Source organism: Cervus elaphus, chromosome 2, assembly GCF_910594005.1.
Source record: "Cervus elaphus chromosome 2, mCerEla1.1, whole genome shotgun sequence".
NCBI classification, from domain to species: Eukaryota; Metazoa; Chordata; class Mammalia; order Artiodactyla; family Cervidae; genus Cervus; species Cervus elaphus.
Genome location: NC_057816.1, coordinates 35643548 through 35666191, shown reverse-complemented (window position 1 = coordinate 35666191; position 22644 = coordinate 35643548). Strand labels below are relative to the sequence as shown.

Sequence of the window (22644 nt, the reverse complement as noted above, 5' to 3'; positions counted from 1 at the left end):
TTGGTTATCTATTTTACATGTAGTAGCATATATATTTTAATCCCAAACTCCTCTAATTTATCCTTCATCACCCCCCTTACCCCTTTGGTAATCATACATTTGCTTTTTATCTGTGAGTCTCTGTCCATTTTGTAAATAAGTTCATTTACACATTTCTTAAGATTCCACGTATAAGTGATATTATATTAGTCTTTCTCTGACTTACTTAATATGATAATCTCTAAATCCATCTATGTTGCTGCAAATGGCATTATTTCCTTTGTTTTAATGGCTGAGGAACATGTCTTCCTTATCAGCTCATTTGTTAATGGGCACTTGGGTTGCTTCCGTGTCTTGGCTATTGAAAATAGTGCTGCTATGAATATTTGGATCCAGGTAACTTTTTGAATCATAGTTTTCTCCAGATAAATGCCCAGGATTGGGATTTCTGAATCATATGGTAACTCTGATTTTAGTTTTTTAAGGAACCTCCATACTGTTCTCCATAGTGGCTACCCCAATTGATTATGACAGTTTAAAGTTCTATGATAGATGACAGATAGATATATAGATGATGAGATATATAATATGTCATATATAATATCCCACTGTTACTTCATATCTTTACCAACACAGTATTTTCCATCTTTTTATATTTTACCATTTTGGGGCTGCATAAAAGTACTCAACATGATTTTAATTTACACTTCCTTGACAAGTCATGATGTTGAATATCTTTGTCACATGTTTAGAGAGCATTTGAAAGTGGCCTATGAACTAGAAAACAGTGTTATAAAGTGCCTACTTAGTCTTGTACTCATATTTTTCATGTTTCCTTATATTGACTTGAGCATTTTTTAATGTATTTTAAAGTTTTCTTTTCTATATACATGGAGATTTTATATATATATATATATACACATACACACACACACACATGCAATATATTCTCCCAACTAGAAGCTTGCATTTTCAGGTTATTAATGCTGTATTTTTAAAAAGGGTTTTGCTTTAATTTTAATAAGTTCTATTCATCAACCTCCTACTTTATGATTAGTGAATTTTGTTTATTATTTTAAAAATTGTTGAGTGCAAGATCACTACGATATTTGTCTTCGCTTTATTCTAGGAGCTTTATTTTTTCACGTTTTACCTGTAGGTCCATAGTCCATCTTGAATTAAATGTTGTGAATGGTTTGAGGTAGGAGTAACAGTTTACTTTTTTTCCATACAAGATACCCAGCTTCTCCAATACCATTTATTGAAAGTGCTATCCTCTTCTCATTGAATTGCAGTAACACTATGTTGTAAGTGACTTTTGAAGTGTGTATCTTATAAAAGACAGACAGACAGACTGACAGACAGACACACAGATGGAAAGAAAGAAAACTATTTATTCTTTTTGTTGATCTAAATGTCTATCTCTGTGCCAATACTATACTCTCTTAATTATAGTAGAAGTGAAATATGGTAGTATAAGTTCTTCAGTCTTGTTTTCCTTCAAGATTGTTTTGACTATTTTGGTGCTTTGTCTTACAATATAAATGAATTAAAATTAACCTGTCAGTATTCAACACATACACATCCTTCTTTTTGCCTTATGATTGAGATCAATTTGAAGAGAATGACATTTTTACAATTATAGAGTCTCTCTATAATTCATGAGCATTGTACATTTCTTTGTTATTTTGGATCTTATTTAAGTTTTCTCAGCAATGGTTTTTGGTTTTCATAGTTTATACTGCTCACACATCTTTCATTAGATTTTCCAAAATTTTAGCAATCTGGAATGTTTATATAAATTTTCTTTTAAATATCAACTTTAATTTTTCATTTTCTAAATTTTGATTAAAATTAGCAACTGTGATTATTATTTGTACATAGTCATTATTAAGGTCAAGAATAGCTATCTTTAATCCAATCACCATGCCAATTTATTGCCTTGCAGGCTTTTGCTTTCATAAGATTCTGAATTCTTAAAACATGTCTAGCATTTATGCAGAAGTCACCCTTTCAGTACATGCAACTACACATATACAATATGTTCTAGTTCATTCTTATAAGACTTTTCAAGGTCCATGAGAATAGTAGTCAATGATTTGTGTTTCTCAAGATATTTTGTGCCTGAACTGACACAATTTTGAACATGTAATGATATTCTCGAAGTCCTTAGATTGTCTACAGTAGGCATAAGGCCTGGTGTCCTCTTTCGTCAACCAGAGCAGGCTTTTTTTTTTTTTTTTTTCCCTCAAATACACCCTCTTATCCTGCTGAGAGCAGATGGAATCTCAGACTCTATGCCAAAATTCTTTCTAACAATTAATTCAGTTGGCACATAAGACAGAACCAATTTGTAATCTCTGATTTAAACCTTCAATAAAAATTCCACAACAAAATAGATTGAACGTTAGCTATTGTTTCTGTTTTCTGTAGCTTAACTTCCCTGTTTTCTCTAGCTGGCACTTATCTCTAGAAGTGAGTGAACACACTATCATAATAGGCTTATCTATAAAATGGAGAGTTCTCAGTTATTATATACATGTATGTAATATGCCTATATGGGATTTCCCAAGCGGTGCTAGTGGCAAAGAGTCTGGCTGCCAGTTTAGGAGACGTAAGAGAAACGGATTTCATCAATGGGTTGGGGAGTTCCCTTGGAGTAGGAAATGGCAACCCACTCCAAAATTGGCTGGAATTGCCTGGAAAATCCCATGGACAAAAGAGCCTAGCGGACTATACAGTCCATAGGGTCACAAAGAGTCAGACACAACTAGAGCAACTTAGCATGCACACACACGAAAACCTTGAATGTCAAACAGAGTGGATTTACCCAGTCTTGAAATTTGTGTATCTTTAACAACATCAAGAGAGTAAAGTGCATATTTTAACTGAGATATTTATTAAGATGACTAAAACCAAAGTTTAAAATCTACTCCCCAAAAATTACACATATTTTTGCATATCTGCCATTTTAATTCATATTTAATAGTACTAATGCTCTAAGGAATGATATCAATGTCATTCTCTGGTTCCAAATATTAAAAGAGCTAAGAATAATTTGTCGTTAATCTGCCCAGCACAATTATATTTGAGCTGGTTCAATCTGACTTTTCCTAATGATGTCATATTGGTGCCATTTTACAGAGTTTTAATGGGACTTTAAATTGTCACGGTGAAACCTTTATGACTCACTGTCTTCTGCTTGTTCACTTGGTCCAAATACAGGATTGGTGTTCTCAGTCCATAACACACGATTTTTACACAGGCTTTGCCTAGTTCGCTTTGTAATTGAAGGATAATTGCTTCACACTGTTGCGTTGGTTTCTGCTGGAAAACATCAGCAATGAGTACACACATGTCCCCTCCCTCTTAAGCCTCTCTCCCTCCTCCCCATCCCACCACTCTAGGTTGTCACAGAGTACCATCTTGAGCTCCCTGTGTTATATGGTAACTTCCCACTGGCTTTCTATTTTACATGTGGTAATGTATATGTTTCTCTCAATTTGTCCCACCCTCTCCTTCAACCACTATGCCCACGAGTTTGTTTTCTACCTCTGTGTCTCTATTCCTGCCCTGCAAATAGGCTCATCAGTACCATTTTTTTCTAGACTCCATATGTATGTATTAATGTACAATATTTGTTTTTCTCTTTCTGACTTACTTCACTCTGTATAACAGGCTGTAGGTTCATACACCTCAGTAGAACTGACTACAATCGGTTGCTTTCTATGGTTGAGTGACATTCTCCAGCTATCCCACTGCTGGGCATCTACCCTGAGAAAACCATAACTGAAAAAGACACATATACCCCAGCGTCCATTGTAGCATGTTTACAATAGTCAGGACATGGATGCAACCTAGGTTTCCATTGAAAGATGAATGAATAAAGGAGATGTAGGCCCTGTACACAGTAGAATATTGCTCAGCCTCGTTTTCTCGCTATTATGATCTTTGAAGTTTGCCTGGGACTCAGGATGCCATACCTCTCTGTCCCTGACTCAAGACCTCTCTGTGTTTCTCGTATGTTTCCATCGGTTCTCTTTCTCTGGTGGTGGCTTCTTTACTATTTTCACTGAAAAGAGGGGTGTTCAAACCCTTAGGCAGAAAAAAATATCACTTTTTGCTTATATTTAAGTTTGAAAATAAACTGATCCTTTCTTGCAATGACATGACACTTTCCCTGCGGCATCCCTTTCTTTCACTTCAGTTTTAGCTTGAACGTAAATTTTTAACAACTTCATATGCAACAAGGCATTCACGAATCCTCCCTTTTAGTTCATTAAAAACAAACGCCAAGCAATATGTTTACAATCAGAATGACAGACTCTGGTAGGCTGGCCTGATGTCAGTCTTACACATTAAATGGCACATCGAAAAACACATCATAAGTTTCATTGCAGTAAAAGTCCCAATTCCAGTCCCAACTTTTTCCTGAACTCACTGCATGATGTTACCTTACTAACCTCTCTGGACTTCAGTTTCCTTGATTCAAAAGGAAGCATTTGGTTTAAATAACTCTAAAGTTGTATCTAGTTCTACACATTCTCCTTGGGCCATAATGATATTTCCACATTAAATAATTTTTATCTTTAATTCATAACTGGGGACTTAGTGACATATAAGCTTTCTCACTGAACTTCCAGTCAGAACCATCTTGCTTATTTCTAGTCTATTTCTGGGCACATTTTGTGTGAGAAGACGTCCACCCTCCAATTACAGGAGCCTGGAGCCTGACTCAGAAACCTTTGAAGCTTTTTAAGTTCCCAGTAAAGACACATTTTTGAAACCTGTAAGATAGTGTGACATTTGTAAGGTTCAAGGCAGTGTGAACTTTGGCACTGAACATATTATACTATTCAGTTATACTTCTTGAAGTTTACACTTAATGTAGGCTTTATGCTGCTATTGTAAAACATACCTTTGAATCAAAGAAGAAAGAGGAAATATCTCAGTAAAGGTAATTTTGACATAAAGATGTCTATTGTTACTAGCAGAGCTTCTGAATACACTGGAACAGTTCTTGGCAGTAAAGAGGTTTTCATTATTTATTTTCCATCACAGTCTAACAAGTAGGAAGGGGAAAAAAAAGAACAATCGCTAAATGTCTATGTTTTTTGGCACTGTGTCAAGAAATAGGAAAAGAAAAATGAATCTCACAGTAAAGAATGGGATAGTATTTTATTTTTGTAATCAGCAGAGATGATTTTATTTCTTTTACAGAAATGTCTCTATGAAAAAGTGTTAGATAATGTCTCAGTTAATACATTTTAACTGAGTAGGACTATATTCACTTATTTTAGTAACTGTTTTAGAGTATCATGTAATTGATGCTTGTTCAAAGAATTTTCAGGATCTCTTGAATCAATGTGTATATTTTACAGAGGTCACAGTATAGTCAGGAGTTGCTTTTGAATCCTTGGTTTCATTTCCCATTTGTGAAATGTTGGTTAAGAGACTCTAACCCTTAGTTTTCCTCATCTATGAAACCTATAGGATATAATCACAGTTGTAAGTAGCTGGGTAGGAAGATTTGCCCAAAATCGCATAGTGACTACTAGTGTTAGAGCTACATTAGATACAATATATCTAAAATTTGGAATCCATTCTTTGCCTTTTGAAATCCATTCTTTGATTTTTGAAATCCAGTCTCTGGCTTCTTTGTTATACGGATTTACCACCCTCCCAGGTGCTGCTAGGGGTAAAGAACCTGCCTGCCAATGCAGGTAGATCTAAGAGACGCAGGTTCCATCCCTGTGTCAGCTAGATCCCCTGGAGGAAAGCATAGCAACCCACTCCAATTTTCTTGCCTGGAGAATCCGGTGGACAGAGGAGCCTGGAGGGCTACAGTCCATGGGGATGCAAAAAGTCAGACACACTGAAGCTATTAGCGCACACCTCCCTCCCAGAAAATATGTGTGTATGTTTTCCTCATGCTTTCCAGATGCACTAATACACACACACACACACATACACACACACATATATATACATGTATCACATTACTATATGTTATATATATAGCATATGTGTTGCTTATATATAATGTATAAGATATATATCATATTATATGTGTTACTTACATAGATGTAATGTATTTATATATATGTAATATGTGTTACTATGTGCCAGACAGTCATTTATCTATTTGATCCTCCCAAAAATTATATGATACAAATATATCTTCTCTAATGTAAATATTTTGATGTAGCAATATCAAATTACTTATTCAAAGTTGCAGGCTATTTAGTTTGAGACAAGATTTGAATCCTAGTGGTTTGGTTACTCCTATTTGTTTTCTATACCTTGTGATTATTGAGTTCCTAAAATAAGGGTTTCTGACAGCACTGGAGCAATACTTATTCAGTTTAAGTTCTGTGAAAAATCTTTTCTACTGTATCTCCAGGTGTCATAGGGAAATGCTTATACTATGGCAAAGTGTTGTTGGTAGGACAGAAACGAATCTATACCATATAAAGACAATTATGTAAAGCTAAACATTACAAAATTATAACCACAGTTGGGTTAAAGTAGTGAATCTTTGGCCATTTTATTTTACAGCATTTTCACACGTGAAAGGTAATTCTCACGACTCTGGAGGTTAGATTAGTGATGGAATTGTCAGGGTGCTGGTTAGAAGTTATTATAATTATTCAAATAAAAGGCCAAAGAGACCTGAACTAGGAGACACCTGGAGCCTGAGTAATAACAATGAAGCTGTAGTTTATTAGCATTATTGGTACTAAGCTGTCAAGTCAAAAAAGGCAAAATACAAAGTAAGGGACCAACTTTATTCTCTTTTATCTGTTTGGCCATTTTATCTGTTGCTGCCCCTCTAACTCTCCAGACTGGGAAAGAATCCCAGTGCAAAAATGCAGACACTTTAGCAACATTTAAACTATGTCATCTCAAGATTTCTAATGCATTCCCTTACACCCCACCCCACCTCCAATTCTGATAACATTTTGCCTACCTACCCCCATCTCCTGCTTCTTTCCTGAAACAAATTAAGATAAGGTTAAGATATTATTTATGAAAGTAGGAAGTCATTTTTGACCTCAGATAGAACAGTTTCAATAGAGAAGTGAGGCTAAAGTCAAATAGTGGTAGACAAAGGAGAAATGGATGCAGGAAGAAAGTGAGAGATTAAAAGGAAAAGACTGCAGACAAGAGGAGAGAGCGAGAGAGAGAGAGGGTGAGAGGGGAGGGTGGGGGAGAAAAATACAGAGACAGAGACAGAAGGAGAACGAGAGAGAGTTATGTGAGTGAAAAGAAGACAAAAGTCCTGCAAAGGCCGTGGCAACATGCTTGCTGTTACAAAGTGGTAATGATGGGGCAAAAATAATAAAAAATATTGCAACTGTAGAAAACCAAACATCAAGGAAGAATAATTTATGTTTGGGGTATACTGAGCCACTAACACACTGATTTGTACATGCAAATGATCGCCGAGTGTGTGTATGCGTGCTAAGTTGCTTCAGTTGTGTCCGATTCTTTGCGACCCAAAGAACTGTAGCCTGTCAGTCTCCTCTGTCCATGGGATTCTCCAGGCCAGAATACTGGAGTGGGTTGCCATGCCCTCCTCCAGAGGGTTTTCCCAACCCAGGGACTCTCTTGTGTCTTCTGCATTGGCAGGCAGGTTCTTTACCATTAGCGCATCCTGGGAAGCAAATGCTCACCAATATATGGTTAAAACATAAGAAATATCAACACGGACATACAAGAGAGCACCAACAGTGGATTGAATATCAAAGAACTTGGCAAATGTGCCATATGTTACAGAGAAGTTGCTTTTCCTTGGAACATTCTCTATGCCAAAGATCACTAAAGATAATTCCATATATATTTCTGGTATTTAGGGTTTCCCTGGTGGCTCAGACGGTAAGGAATACACCTACAATGCGGGAGACCCAGGTTCAATCCTGGGTTGGGAAGATCCCTGGAGAAGGGAACGGCTACCCACTCCAGTATTCTGGCCTGGAGAATTCCGTGGACAGAGGAGACTGTCAGACTACAGTCCATGGAGTCTCAAAGAGTCAGATATGACTGAGTGACTTTGACTTCACTTCGGGTATTTATGGGCAAAGAGAAGTTCCCTCTGTTGGAAAATATGTTCATATTTTTAACAATTAGAGTTCAAATAACTTATAATTCCACTACAAAAGTTGAGAGTTTGATAGAAAGTTTTGGAAGAATAAATAGCAGACAAATATTGAAATCCATTTTACTCTTATGTAATTGTCCTCCAGTTTTTCCCTTTATATTGGGTACTCAAAGTAGAATCTGTAGAACTCAATTCCTAAATATGTAGAACAATGGTTATTCCTACAAAAGTGAGTTCAGAAAACTTTATTAAATCGCTAAGTATGGTGAGCTAACTTGATGGAATTTGTAAGTATGAGGGAGAGAGATTAATATAAGGATGATCTAATTAAATAATTGTTGTGTTATAAGTTATGAGCTTTCAATTAAATAAAGTCTTAAATTATTCTTTTTGCCTCTGCTAATTAGTGGATTTTGTATTTGCTTCAGTTAAGCATGAAGACTGATATTAGTACAGTCTTTTCACTTCAGGGACTGAATTTGCAATTTTCCTAGTCTTCTGGGATTTAATGCAATTAAAATGAAATTGAATCCTCAGCTTCATCCTGCTGAGGGAGTTCACTAGACAGAAAACCTCACAGATTCACAGAGTAGAGACTTGAATAAAGTGGAGTTTCTACTTTATTACTGTTCCCGGTGTGTTTATATACTAGCTTCTTCATAGAGTTATCCTGATCTATCTGGTTGGTATTAATCTCTGGGCTCGCTAAAGGTCCACGTGGGACCTCATATTTGCAGTCATGATAATATGTCCTGTTTACTCATCTTTCTTCCTTAATAGGTTATAAGTGTTGAAGACAAGTACAATGTCTTATTATCACTTGTATGCCTGCAAGGATGAGGTCATTGTTCGTAAGATCAAGGTTTGATACATGGTAGGTGCCAAGTAGTTACTTCATGTGTTGTCTCACTGGGCACATACAACACTCTGCCTTGATTGACCGAGGGCATATGTGTAGACTTTGGCTTTGTTCAAAGCTGTGCTCCTCAGATTCGTCATCAGTTGATTCATTTCGGTGTGTTTCTATTATAAATAATAGGGCTTCCAGGGGGGCTGTCGGTAGACACAGATTTATTGTGGCTAATACCTTCTCTTTCCCAAGGAGCTAATGGAAGAATGGACACAAACTCAGGAATTAGACTACTCCAGATCAAGTTTTACTACTTATTTCTTTGAATTTAAATTTCTCTGGTTTCTTATTTAAAGAATGAAAATATTAGTGCTTTGCTTCTTAAATTTAAAAGAGGATTTAAATCTAAGGATTTATTGTTGTGAGGATTAAGATTATATGCACATATGTGTATGAATATATATGTATATACATATATATATATTAAAGGGGGGAAATTTTCATTTGTATTCTTAGGAAAATTCTAGAACAATTTTTTAAAGGCTGCTTTATGCTTACCTTAAATAAAGAGCAACAATTTAAACTTATATGATTCCAAGGAGGCTAGAACATGTCCCACCAAGCCTATCTCTTCTCTTTATTATGAAGATATAGATTGATTAGAGAAAGTAAGTCAATACAGAGTTTATGAGGCTGAGGCCCTCATTTGACATGGTCAGTCTCTCAGCATATACTTGTGAATAAGTTGGCAACTAAGGGATGGATTTATAGACAAGCTTTTGAGTTTCAATCATGTTGATGGCTCAAGGTTAATTTTTATAGAAAAAATCACCTTGTTCTGCCTCCATAGTCTGTCCTGAACTTCTTACACAGAATCAGTGTTTTGTACAAGAAGATGCAGGGTGCACTCATATCTTTAGGGTGGAATAGGTTTAGCCATGACAGTAAATGCAAAAAAAAAAAAAAAAAAAGTGAATTAAGATGACTCGGTAGGAGTGTTTATTAAAATAAGACTTCTGGATCACTTACATGAGGTTTACTTGAAGTATCTTTTTTTTTAAAGTCAGAATTCTTGACCATTCCTGTGTGTGTGTTCAGTCGCTGTTGTGTAACTATAAATTGTTGACACTATTAATTTAAATTGTTGACACTATTCTTTGTGTTACTATAGATTATAGCCCACCAGGCTCCTCTGTCCATGGGATTTTCCAGGCAAGAATACTGGAATGGGTTACCATTTTCTCCTCCAGGATTCTTGACCATATCCCAGACCAACTGAGTTAGGGAACATAATGCTGCAAAGTCACTTCAGTCGTGTCCGACTCTGTGCGACCCCAGAGACGGCAGCCCACCAGGCTCCCCCGTCCCTGGGATTCTCCAGGCAAGAACACTGGAGTGGGTTGCCATTTCCTTCTCCAATGCATGAAAGTGAAAAGTGGAAGTGAAGTCGCTCAGTCATGTCCGACTCTTCGCGACCTCATGGACTGCCGCCTACCAGGCTCCTCCGTCCATGGGATTTTCCAGGCAAGAGTACTGGAGTGGGGTGCCATTGCCTTCCCCAAGGGAACATAATGGGAGGACCACAAGTATGAGATTTTAGCATTTTTACTCAAGTGATTCCCGTGAAGATTAAAGTTTAATTATCACGGATCTGGGATAATATGTTAAATTCAACAAGGTGCAATTTAATGGAAATATACACCAATGCCTACTCTGTTTCCACTTGGGTTAGACTGGTAATAAAGACTATTAAGGATTCTTGTCAGTAGCACAGTTTACGTTAAATGTGAGATGAGGTTGCCAATAAATATAATGTGATTTTTTTCTGTTAATATTCACCTATTTATTCATTCTTTCACTCCTGTCTGTCAGTTGCTTTATACATTTATTCAGTTAACTGACTCGTGTGCGTGTTCAGTCGTTCAGTCATGTCAGACCCTTTGTGACCCCATGGACAGCAGTCTACCAGGCTCCTCTGTCCATGGGATTATCCCAGCAAGAATAGTGAGATGGGTTCAACTGACACTTACTGTGAAGAAAAACTCTAGGTGAAGTAAAATTAAGTTTTTCTCTACTTTTAGATATTTTTAAATCTGAAAGTGGAGATGAACAAGGTAATCTGAATTATAATATTGAATAATTATCATATTCAATATAACATGGAGTACTAAAAATGAAAGGAGATATGCCTCAGCCAGTTGGTTGCTGATAAAAACTCTAAGGTGGGTAGTAGTTAGCCAATTAAAGGGATTGTGTCAAGAAACTGGAACAGCCCATGCAAAGGTAGGAAGTCAGATATGAGTGTGTTTGGGACCTACGAATGATTTGTAATGGCTAAAACAAAAGATAAGAGTGAAAGAGTGGGGCATTGTATTTCTCAGAACAAGCAGAACTTTAGTGTCAGAGTCACTATTTTTATCCTATGTGCCCTAATTTCAATATATTGTGGTTTTCATGTGCCATATGGAGATACTGACTTAGAACAAGTAAAGCATGTCTTTATTTTCCACAAATAAATTATGTTGTTAAATGGTAAACTGCAGTATGGCAAATTGTATTATAGTTCTAGAATTGAATTTCTGAGTAAGACTTTACCTAAGATGTACAGCTTACCCTATGTAAGGGAAATAATTGCCATGAGAAAACTATTACATTGTTATAAAGAGTTATGCACTGTTTCACTGTGTTTTAATTAAACACTGACAGCCCATGTATAAGCTTATTTTTTAATGGAAATATCATGGCTACTTGCACTATTGAATCACGTTTCTTTTCTTCTTCCTTGGTAGATCTTTATCCTCCTGTGACATTACTCAAGAAATTTATTTTACCAATTATGTTCCAATTTCATGCTGTAGATCTCAATTTTTTCTATAAGCAGGTATGCTAATTATGTGGCCAAGAAAACTTATACCATTGGATGAGACTCTATGAGTGAGGAGATTAAATCTCCAGAATATAGATTTATCTTCTGTAATTGAAGATTTCCTACCAACTAACTACCTCTTATTAACCAGATATGATTAACCCAAACATATAAAGAGGTTCCATTTATCAATTCAGAATCCTTGGTATGCTCATGACATAAATAAATGCTGAAACATCCTAAGTTTAATGCCAATTTTTGGCTACATTCAGGAAAGGAAAGAAAGATGTTAGGGTATAAAAGACTCCCAGGAGGTAAAAAGGAAAATAAATTTCTAGCAAAGTTTGTTAATGGCATGTTTTTCTGACAGATAAAAAATACACTATTAGTTATTTTTTAGTACTGGCAAACTGTAGAGTGCTAGTTGTTGAAGCACAAATTCTGCAAAATACCCAAACTCTGTTTTTATGTCCATCTCTCTAATCCCTGCAATAAATAGTTTACTTCTCCAATTCACCCCCTACTCTAAAATTTTCTCTCCAAAGCAAATGTGGCCATGCTACTCTTAAAAACCTGTGATGCTTGGCTATGGATACATACGTACCACACATTAATCACAGGTTTAAGTCAGACCCCTTTAGATAGGTGGAAAAGATCAAAATGGGCCCTATTTTCTTTTTGGACAGATCTCTAACAGTACCTCATGTTTCAATACAGAAAACCAAATCTTTCGTCATCTATGGTACAAGGCCTTTTATGCATCCAGGCTTTTTACATGCTGTTCTCTCTGAGGGGAATGCCTTTCTGCCATCCCACACGTGGAGAACCTACAGAAACCTTTCCTACATTGTAGTGGGAAATGTGGACAGAGCTCTCTATAAAGATAATGTTTCCAAAATTCCTGAGAAAGTCTCCATTCTCACTTTGTTTCCTAATATATGAAACGTGTAGCAGCTATGAAGCTGTCTCATGAAGCCAGTGCCAGGAACTGCTGCTGTTTGGTGTAGCGGGGTGTGATCCGAGAGGTTTACATTTCACACTAGCCCAGATGGTTGAATTGTAAAGCCAGGGTTCTTTGATTTTTTTATGCCACAGGGCCTGGTTAAGTGGATTTTTCACAGTAACACACTCGGGAAGGGCAGGATGACAGCTAAAAGATGTAATGTGAGGGTTCACCAGGATACTCCAATGGACTGTCAGTATGAAAATTTCAAATTAGCACCGAATCCCCTCCTCTGATCTCTTGCTGTTGTTTAGCCACTAAGTTGTGTCTGGCTCTTTTGCGACCCCATGGGCTATAGCCAGCCAGGCTCCTCTTTCCAGGTTATTTCCCAGGCAAATACTGGAGTGGGTTGCCATTTCCTTCTCCAGGGGATCTTCCCAGATCTGGGATTGAACCTGCCTCTCCTGCATGGTCAGGTGGATTCTTTACCACTGAGTCACCAGAGAAGGCCCCTCTAACTTCTGCTAGTTGCTATTAGGCTAGTCATCCAAAACCCCTGAATCTCAGTTTCTTTGTCTATAAAATGTAGATTGGTGATATTAAGAGCTGCCTATGACTATATCTATCACTTTATTGGACATTAATAAATTATAGCAACATATAAATTATAGGCAGCAGGAAGAAAGTATCCTAGAGGGTTGACCAATTGTCTAAATATGCGAAGCTTCTCATTTTGCTAAGAATGCCGAATAGTCATCATATTGGCTTTCTCCTGAAAAAAGATTTTTTTTTTAATAGGATGGCCTTTAGTTCCCTCTCTAATACATCATTTGTCAAAGAGAAGAAAAAATATGCTTGTCTTAGAATTCCACTAGGCAGATGCTAATATGTTTTCTGTGGCATGGCAATTTGCGTTTAGAATCCTAGAACTTCCTGGGAAAGGCTTGAGCCATCAGTGGGAACCCAACCAAAACTATATCACTGGATTTTAAATGGAGTTTTTGCTTGAAGAAAGAGGGCTACACTTATTTTTCTTTATAGCAACAGGGATTGTCCATGGTGGCTAGAAGGAGAGCAATCTTTTAGAGCTTTTCATTTGGCCTCAATGAGTATGAAGATCTGTTCTAATTTTTGTCAAGTTAATTCAGTTGTTAATCCCTTTAGGGAAGTTAACTATGTGGATACTCTGGATTTGAGGCAGGTGAAATTTAAGATGGAATAAGAGAAGTATGTCTTAAGGAGAACTACTTTAGGAACATTTTTCTTAAAAAAATACTTAAAGAATACACATGCTTGATAGGTATCAGTAGATGTCTTTTTGAAGCCTGAGTTAACGTACAATAATTGCAATGGCAACAACTAGTGTCTGTAGAACCTCTCATTCATGACTTCATTTTAATCTCCCAGCAGATAAATGACTTCTTCAACTGAACTCTCTCAGGCACTCAGGATAGCACTCATATAAATATTATTTCTTTCATCTATACTTTTCCATGATTTTCTCTCTCCCAGATGTTTTGCAAACTATTTTAAAAGATATTGTATTCAGTTGTGCATGTGTGTTTAATAACTGTTTTCACAAGTGTGCAGTGTATATTGTAGATACTTAAGAAAAATTGGTGGAACCAATCTATAAATGAGCACAAAGAGTTATTTATACAGGGCAGGAATAAATTTGCCATAAAGAGTTATGATGCTCTTATAAAGGGAAGAAAGCTGATATGTTTCCTCTAAACTTGCTACCTGTTTCAAAAAGGAAGTTCTACAATGCTGTAGTGTTTCAGAGATATTCTTGCATGCACCCAGGAGTTAATTGCCTCAGTTGCTTTTGCTGAATCATAAATGATTTACCATAAATTATATATATATCATATATATACATTCATATATATGCATATATATGAATGTATATATCTTTATATAGATATATATGAGTATATATATTCTCCTATGTTTATTATTTCTCTCAGTCTCTGAACATCTTTCATGAAGGGCTTTGTGAGTAGTAGTTCCCATTCTGTTCACAAAACCAGGAAAGGTTGATTGAAGTTTGCATTCCTCTAGGATGCCATCATCTTGGGTCTAACAATATCCAACTATATTACAGACAACTTCTCTGTTGTGAGTTTCTTACTTTATGTCTATTCCCAATTTATGTTCCCTCTGCCTGAAAGGATCTTTTTCCTGATACATGGCTTGACTAAGCCATCTACTTGTAAGATGTTACATCTAAAAGCTGAATATTCCAGTATTCTTACCTAATTTTCTCAAATGGGAACAAGAAGTTGGAAGATTTCCCATTGACTCTGTATGTACTTCTTAAGATATATTTTCTTTTCTGAGAATTATTATACTTACTTTCACATTTTAGACTATGAACTTATTGAGATTAGGTGAACTGTTTAGTTTACCTTTATATTTCATGAAGGACTAATATATCCCTATAGCTCAGATGGTAAAGAATCTGCCTGCAGTGCAGGAGACCTGGATTTGATCCCTGGGTCAGGAAGATGCCCTGGAGAAGGAAATGGCAACCCACTCCAGTGTTCTTGCCTGGAGAATTCCATGGACAGAGGAGCCTGGCAGGCTAGAGTCCATGCAAACTGTCGGACATGACTAAGCAAGTAACACACATTAAATATTTTATAGATCATCAAAAAGGAAAAATAAACACACTTTAAAATAAGGTAGAATTGACTCAGTAAACACCAGTGGCGATATCATTGAGATATACAAATAGATATTTGAGGATAATTGACTATAGTTTTATAAGGTTTCCCATAAAGGGATATTTAATAACATATCACTTCTGAAGTTCTAGAGTTAGAGCAAGAATTATTTGGAAAAGAAAAAGTTGATATAAGTAAATCAAGTAATACAGATAGTGAACAAAAGCAACTCTGCTTACATTGTGGTAAGCATTCTTAAAGTGTCAAAAACTTGGAAATAATCATAAGCTGTCCAGATCCAGTAATAATGGATAACTGGGGAAAAGGCATTAATTATAAAGGAAGTTAAAAATAAATAAAAACAAAAATCTACAAACTGGTTGAGGCATTCAGTTGTATTCTCAAGGACTACTGAGGCGACATGGTTTATCATACAATTATTTCTCACATTTTAACATAAACACGGTCTTAAGTGGATGTGTACCTGTCTTTACCCGTGATCCCATTCCACATGCAGTCCTTCAAAATAATTCTTCATGATATCTACTGGCAGATATAAATACTAGAAGATAACATGTCTAAAAAAAATTACAGTGACTGAAATTATTATGGCTTGATATAGGTGGTGGGAATATAGCATTTATAAAAGAAAAAAATTAATAGAAGTTGGAAGTCTGATACTGTTTGAAAATGTAACTGTATGTCTAATCTTAAGATAATTCAAAGCCCCAGATGAACCTTTGATGTGATCCTGATGTTACTTGCAGTGATCAAAGAACACTGTGTCTTCTCTCTGTAAAAACCGTTTCAGCTGGTCTGTAAGAAAAAGACTGGTGTTAAGTGATAGGTAGTCACTGGGGATGTCTCTTGATGTCATTAGTCTAATCAGCAGGCAAAATTTCAGGAGAAAACTTTTAAGAAATTCTATTATTGTTTCCAGTTTCACTTTTTCTTCTCTCAAGATATGAAAGTATTTACATTTGCATTTTTAAATACTTCAATCATTCCTCATATAGTTCATTTGTAACATTTATTCAGCAAATTCAGTGTGGACAGTTTAGAAAATCATCTGTGTATTGGATAATTAAATACATTTAAATATGGAATTAGTTATCCAAGCTTGACAAATTCCCCTTAATACTTACAGAAATATGGAATCTTATATTCTATAAAAGCAAAGCAAAGAAACCACAGCACTTTCATACTTATTTCTCCAAAGACTCTTGCCTTCTTATCTTTCTAAATATCTTACATAACCTCAGTGATTGTCATAATGTCATGTATGTTTATAAACTAAATAAAAGAATTTCTAAATGATGAACCAGAATCTTCTGGTGTAGTGGCCTGGGAGAAAGCAACATTTAATTGCCCTCATACCATTGCAACCCCAAGAGTCAGTAAATGATAAACACCCAGGTGACTTCACATATCCTATAAAGACCACTGCTGTTAGTATTTGTTATCCATGGGATGTTAGTGAAATAGGATAAATGCATTTATCAACTTGGTGGGAATCCACAGCTCTTAGAGGATAAGAGCTGTTTTATTCAGAGTTTTACAGTAGAAAACATAGAGGCGTTTCAGAATTGAAGTGGAATAAAAATGAAGTCTATGGGGCATGCTTAACAAATTTAGCTCTAAACAAGATTTAATTAGTCAATTATCTAATAAACGTTGGAATTCATAAACAGTGCACATGTGAGTATGTTGAATAAAAGTTGCAAATTGCCTATATCCATAATGGATGATTGAAACATCATTAAAGATATGTAAATGCAAAATCATTTCATTAGAATTTTGAGGAGGAAAAAGGTAATTAAAATAAGAATTGTGAAGTGATATTAGGTATCTTCCCATTTGAAATGTGCTAATGATATTTTTATTAGAAGATGATTGCAGTTCAAGTCCATTTAGCAGCTATGCTGCAATCCAAGAAACTCTACCCTTTCTCCCCTTTCTGAAATAGGAAATACTGTGTGAGCCTGGTGTCAGGGAATTTGGAGAAGTCTTGTCTCATTTACTAGATTTTTGAAAGACAAGTTTGGCAGGGAGTCCAATCTTTATTGTAAATGAAACTTGTGCCACTTAAGTCTTCTGAAGCTTTTTATTTCACTAACATAGTATGTATCTCTGAATGCATTGGAGAATTGGCTTGATTGTCGTAAGAATCTCAGCTCCTATAGTTTTCATAATGCATACTTAAATATCATTTTATTGTTTTAAAGCAAACAGTGGAACATACAGGGAACATGCAAGGGACATATATCTATTCTCTCTCTCTCTCTCTTTCTATATATATATAATATTATTTATAATGTATACACATATTTAGATAGATGATATACAGAATTACATAAAAATTAAATAAGGAGACCATTCAACTGAGTTGGCTTTAATACTTTGGTGGTCTGCATAAGCAAATCAAAACCCAAGCCAATGTCAAGGCATTTGAATCAGAAAAAGAAACTTAAGAACGACCAATCACATATATCCAGCTAGGCTTCTCCAAATAAGGCAACCGTGTAAGCTATAGCCAATCAAATCACCTTAAAATTATCCTTATTGAGCAGAAATCCATCTCCATGTGACTTATAGTTCCTTTCCTATTCCATATAATGACCCTTCAAAAATTTAAGTTATTTTTCCTTCACTTCCCTGGTGGCTCAGATGGTAAAGCATCTGCCTGCAATGCGGGAGACCTGGGTTTGATCCCTGGGTTGGGAAGAGCTCCTGGAGAAGGCAATGGCAACCTACTCTAGTATTCTTGCCTGGAGAATCCCACAGACGGAGGAGCCTGGTAGGCTACAATCCATGGGGTCGCAAAGAGTCGGACACAACTGAGCAACTTCACTTTCCTGCATATGTCACCCTGGTGAATTCAGTCATGGCCATTACTCTTTGCGGATTATTATGAACACATTGGTTGAGTTTCGAGCCCAAGCCTCAGAAAGTATCTCTGATGTGGTGGGATTACCATTATTCCATAGAGTGAATCTTTCCTTATAACAAGGCTCTAAACTTTATTCCTTAACTTAGAATCACTCAAAATCTGAGGGACTAACTTAAACTAACCAAAGTCATGAGATAATAAGCAAGATATCTCCTCTTTTTACTAGCACTGTCAACCCTTTTGCATCACCAACTCTGCTGGATTCTTATAAAAGCATCTGGCTTCTCTACAGTCCTGCATCTTTGTTTTCTTTGATTCATGGAACCAAATATGTAACATTTTGCTTGAAATGTACATCTTCAATAAATGTTTATTTCAGAAGTGAATATATTGTCCTACAGTATAAACAGCCCAGATGGGTAGATCACATGTCTAAATCAGCCCTTAGAAGAAATGATTATTTATCAGCGTGATAGCCATCCTACAAAATAGCTCCCAAGACCCTTGCTTCCTGTTATTTATGGTCTTGTGTAGGCCCCTCACACATTGTACCTGAGTTGACCCATATGAGTAATAGAATGTGACAGAAATGACAATGTATTTTCTGAAATTTGGCCTAAAAAGGCATTGCATATTTCTTTTGGGGCTCTTGCTATGTCTAGGAAAAGCTAACTTATGGCCTGAGGATCCTCAAGTAGCCCTGTGGAGAAGCCCTTGTGGAGGGGAATTAAAAGCCACCAACACCTGTACCAATTTTCCATCCTTGTGTGAACCAACTCTGGGCTCCCAGCACCAGCCGAGCTTTCCGAAGATTTCAGCCTGAGCAGACATTTCACTGTCTGCTAATTAGAGATCCTGAGTCAGAACCACCCCACTAGGCTGATTTTGAACGTCTAACGCACAGAAACTGTGAGAGGTAAGAAATGATTATGGTTAAGTCACAGTTTTTAGCTCATTTTTAATGCATCATTGGTAACTAATAAAAGAATTAATGCCCTTATTTGAGAAGTTTTCATGAATTTCATTTAAAGCTTATGGCCTCCTATAGCCCCTAGGTCAGGATATTAATCTCTAAAAGTGATGAGGCAAATATCATTAAATTCTTACTTCTCTCTTAATTCTAAAACAAAATTATTGATTTGATAAAATTCAACTTTCATTTTAAAGAGTTATTGCAAATTACATGACTGTCCATATACATATATATGATAATTGATTTTTATATCTACATATGTAACTTGCATGTCATTATCGATATAATTTATATGGCATTAACTGGTGTGTGTGTGTGTGTTTATGTGTATATATATATGATTATATATAATTTATATAGAATTGACTACATTCTGGCAGTTATAGGATTTTTTATAGGTATTAACTATTTAATCCTCCTGAAATTGGTACACTTATTAGCCCTTTTTTACAGATGAGGAAACAGATTTAAATAAGGGTAGGTAGTCTTAGTTCAGTTCAGTTCAGTCACTCAGTCATGTCTGACTCTTTGAGGCCCCATGGACTGCAGCATGCCAGGACTCCCTGTTCATCACCAACTCCCGAAGCTTACTCAAACTCATGTCCATTGAGTCAATGATGCCATCCAACCATCTCATCCTCTGTCGTCCCCTTCTGCTCCCGCCCCTAATCTTTCCCAGCATCAGGGTCTTTTTAAATGAGTCAGTTCTTTGCATCAGGTGGCCTAAGTATTGGAGTTTCAGCTTCAACATCAGTCCTTCCAATGAATATTCAGGACTGATTTCCTTTAGGATGGACTGCTTGGATCTCCTTGAAGTCCAAGGGACTCTCAAGAGTCTTCTCCAACACTGCTATTCAAAGCTTCAATTCTTTGGCGCTTAGCTTTCTTTATAGTCCAGCTCTCACATCCATACATGACTACTGGAAAAACCATAGCCTTGACTAGACAGGCTCCAAAGTCTCTGCAGGCTTGCTGCCTATCTGCCTATGTAGTTAGCAAAGTTTCATTCTGCTCCCACACCCCTGAGAGGGTCTATCCACTAACCACTTTAGTACTGGCTCATTCCTGGCATAATTCTCAATGAACTCATATACCCTTTAGGTTATGAGGCAGAATTTTGGAGCTAAAGGAAAAGAGGATGATAATACAGATATAGAAGAAGGATTGAAATAGGACAAAGTGAATAAACAAGGATACTCTACAAACAGATATCATTACTCAGATTATCTCATTCACATTCCTTTTTATACTGCATTCCGTTCTTCCCTGGCAAGTGACATTTCTTAGGTATTTTGTCTAAGGAGAGAAAACTTATTGGAGAGTCCATGAAAAAACCTCATCTTCCTTATTGATAGACTTGGATTATCAATTGCTTTTTAAGCTGGGGAAAAATAAAATGATTTGATGTCATAACATGGCATATTTGCTGCATATGTCCAATAATCTCCTGGGTACTGAGTCAACTAGAAACTATAGTATATTTTATAGTCATGTTCTGTATAATGATCAAATAGAGATAAAGTTTAAAAAGTTAAGGTTACCAAAGGAGAAAGAGGATAAGGATACATTTTTTTAAAATAAAATAACAAGAATAACAGTGACTCCGTTTTCCCTCTGTATGAGTTTTCTATTTGTTGCATTTACATTTACAGTGGCATTAATCGACATATACTAAATTGTCTGGAATATATTTGAATTGATTGGGTCTGATACTAACTATGCAACCATGCCTCTTTGAACCTTTGTATAACTTTTCCCACAGAAATCTACTGAACATTCTTTAAAAACGAAAATACAGATTGATTCAATTTTTTGCAAGTGACATATTTTCCCTTTCCAATTTAAAATCATCAATCTGACTGAGCTTTTGGTGCAAGTATTATTTTTTTTCCTGCTGTTCTCTTCATGCTGTTACAGCCTGTCTCATCCTCACTCCTGTTAGATGCATCTTGTCTCTTTCTAGCAGTCCTGTTTGAAAGAATGTTTTTCATTTCATAGCTTTTCATTCTGGACTGGAGACTGTATGTGTCCCTCAGTGTCCAGATACTTGACGCACAGCCAGATTCAAGGGTGGCATGTGTGTGTCTTCTGTCTATCCACTGGTCCTGGCTGTGAGAATCCAGAGTTAGAGAATCACTGTGTGCTTGTACTTTGTAAAAATAGACCGATACTTTTAAGATTGCCATAAGAGGCCTTTGAGGTTTTCTTGGAAAAGCTCAGTGTATCCAGGTATAGTTTTATTAAGTCTAGTAGATGAAATTTGGAAATCCTCCCTAAAATGTTTTCTTAGCAGGAGGGAACACAAATAGCCCAGGTCACATAGTTAAAGGAGGTAGATCGGATTCTACTTTTATCTCTGTGTTGTTCTTGATCTCTATTGAGACTTACAATACCAGTTGGCTTGTTTGCTTTCTGAGGTTTGTGAGAATCAAATGAAGAAGACTGCTTACGAAGACACTTTAAACATTAAGCAATCTTGTATGTGCTATGCTCTTCGTGACCCCGTGGATAGTAGCCTGCCAGGTTCCTCTGTCCATAGGATTTCCCAGGCAAAAATACTGCAGTGGTTTGCCATTTCCTACTCCAGGGGATCTTTGCAACCCAGGGATCAAACCCATGTCTGTTGTATCTCCTGCATTGGCAGGCAGATCATTTACCACTGCTCCACCTGGGATGCCCCAAGCAGTCTTATATAAATTTGCATTATTTTCAATACTGGAGCGGTGTACACTTGACTATTTCTCTATGCCCCCTCCATAATGGCAGGGACTATATTTTATTTGTCCTTATATCCTCCACAGCATCAATATCACTGGATGGTACCAAGATTATTATCATTCAGTAAATATGGAATAGGTAGATTGTGATATATTTTTCTTTTATTTTTCCGTGATCCATTATGTAGAAAAGTGGATGATAGACAAACGCAGTTATATGTTATGTTTGGACATGTCTTGGAGAAAAAAGAGGAAGTCGTAAAGAAATAATATGTGCAATGGTTGCTGGTAAATATTTAACAACCAGATTTCCAGGGATGAAAGGTACAAATGAAAGTCTTATTTTAGAATTTTCTGATTTATTTCCATGGTGTGAGCGCTTTCACAATTATTGATTTCTAGTTGCATTGTGGCGTCACTGAAGTTGGAGCTGAAAAGAGATTTGCAGTAGCACACCAATATGTAGCATATCCAGACCATGGATACAGTTGTGTTGTTAGTCTCTCAGTTGTGTCTGATTCTTTGTGATCCCAGGGACTGCAGCCCGCCAGGTTCCTCTGTCCATGGGATTTCCCAGGCAAGAACACTGGAGTGGGTTGCCATTTCCTTCTCCAATGTGTACAATAGATATAAATAATTTCAAGAGCATAGCTGAA

The 22644-nt window shown here is 36.4% G+C and overlaps 1 long non-coding RNA gene across 1 annotated transcript; it reads left to right on the top strand.

Annotated features, from left to right (window-relative positions):
* Positions 1–3581: 3581 nt before the first annotated feature.
* LOC122705641 lies at positions 3582–22214 on the top strand. The gene is made up of 3 exons (XR_006344165.1): positions 3582–3710; positions 14976–14987; positions 22202–22214. It is a non-coding gene; the product is annotated as an uncharacterized LOC122705641 (long non-coding RNA).
* The last annotated feature ends 430 nt before the right edge of the window (positions 22215–22644 follow it).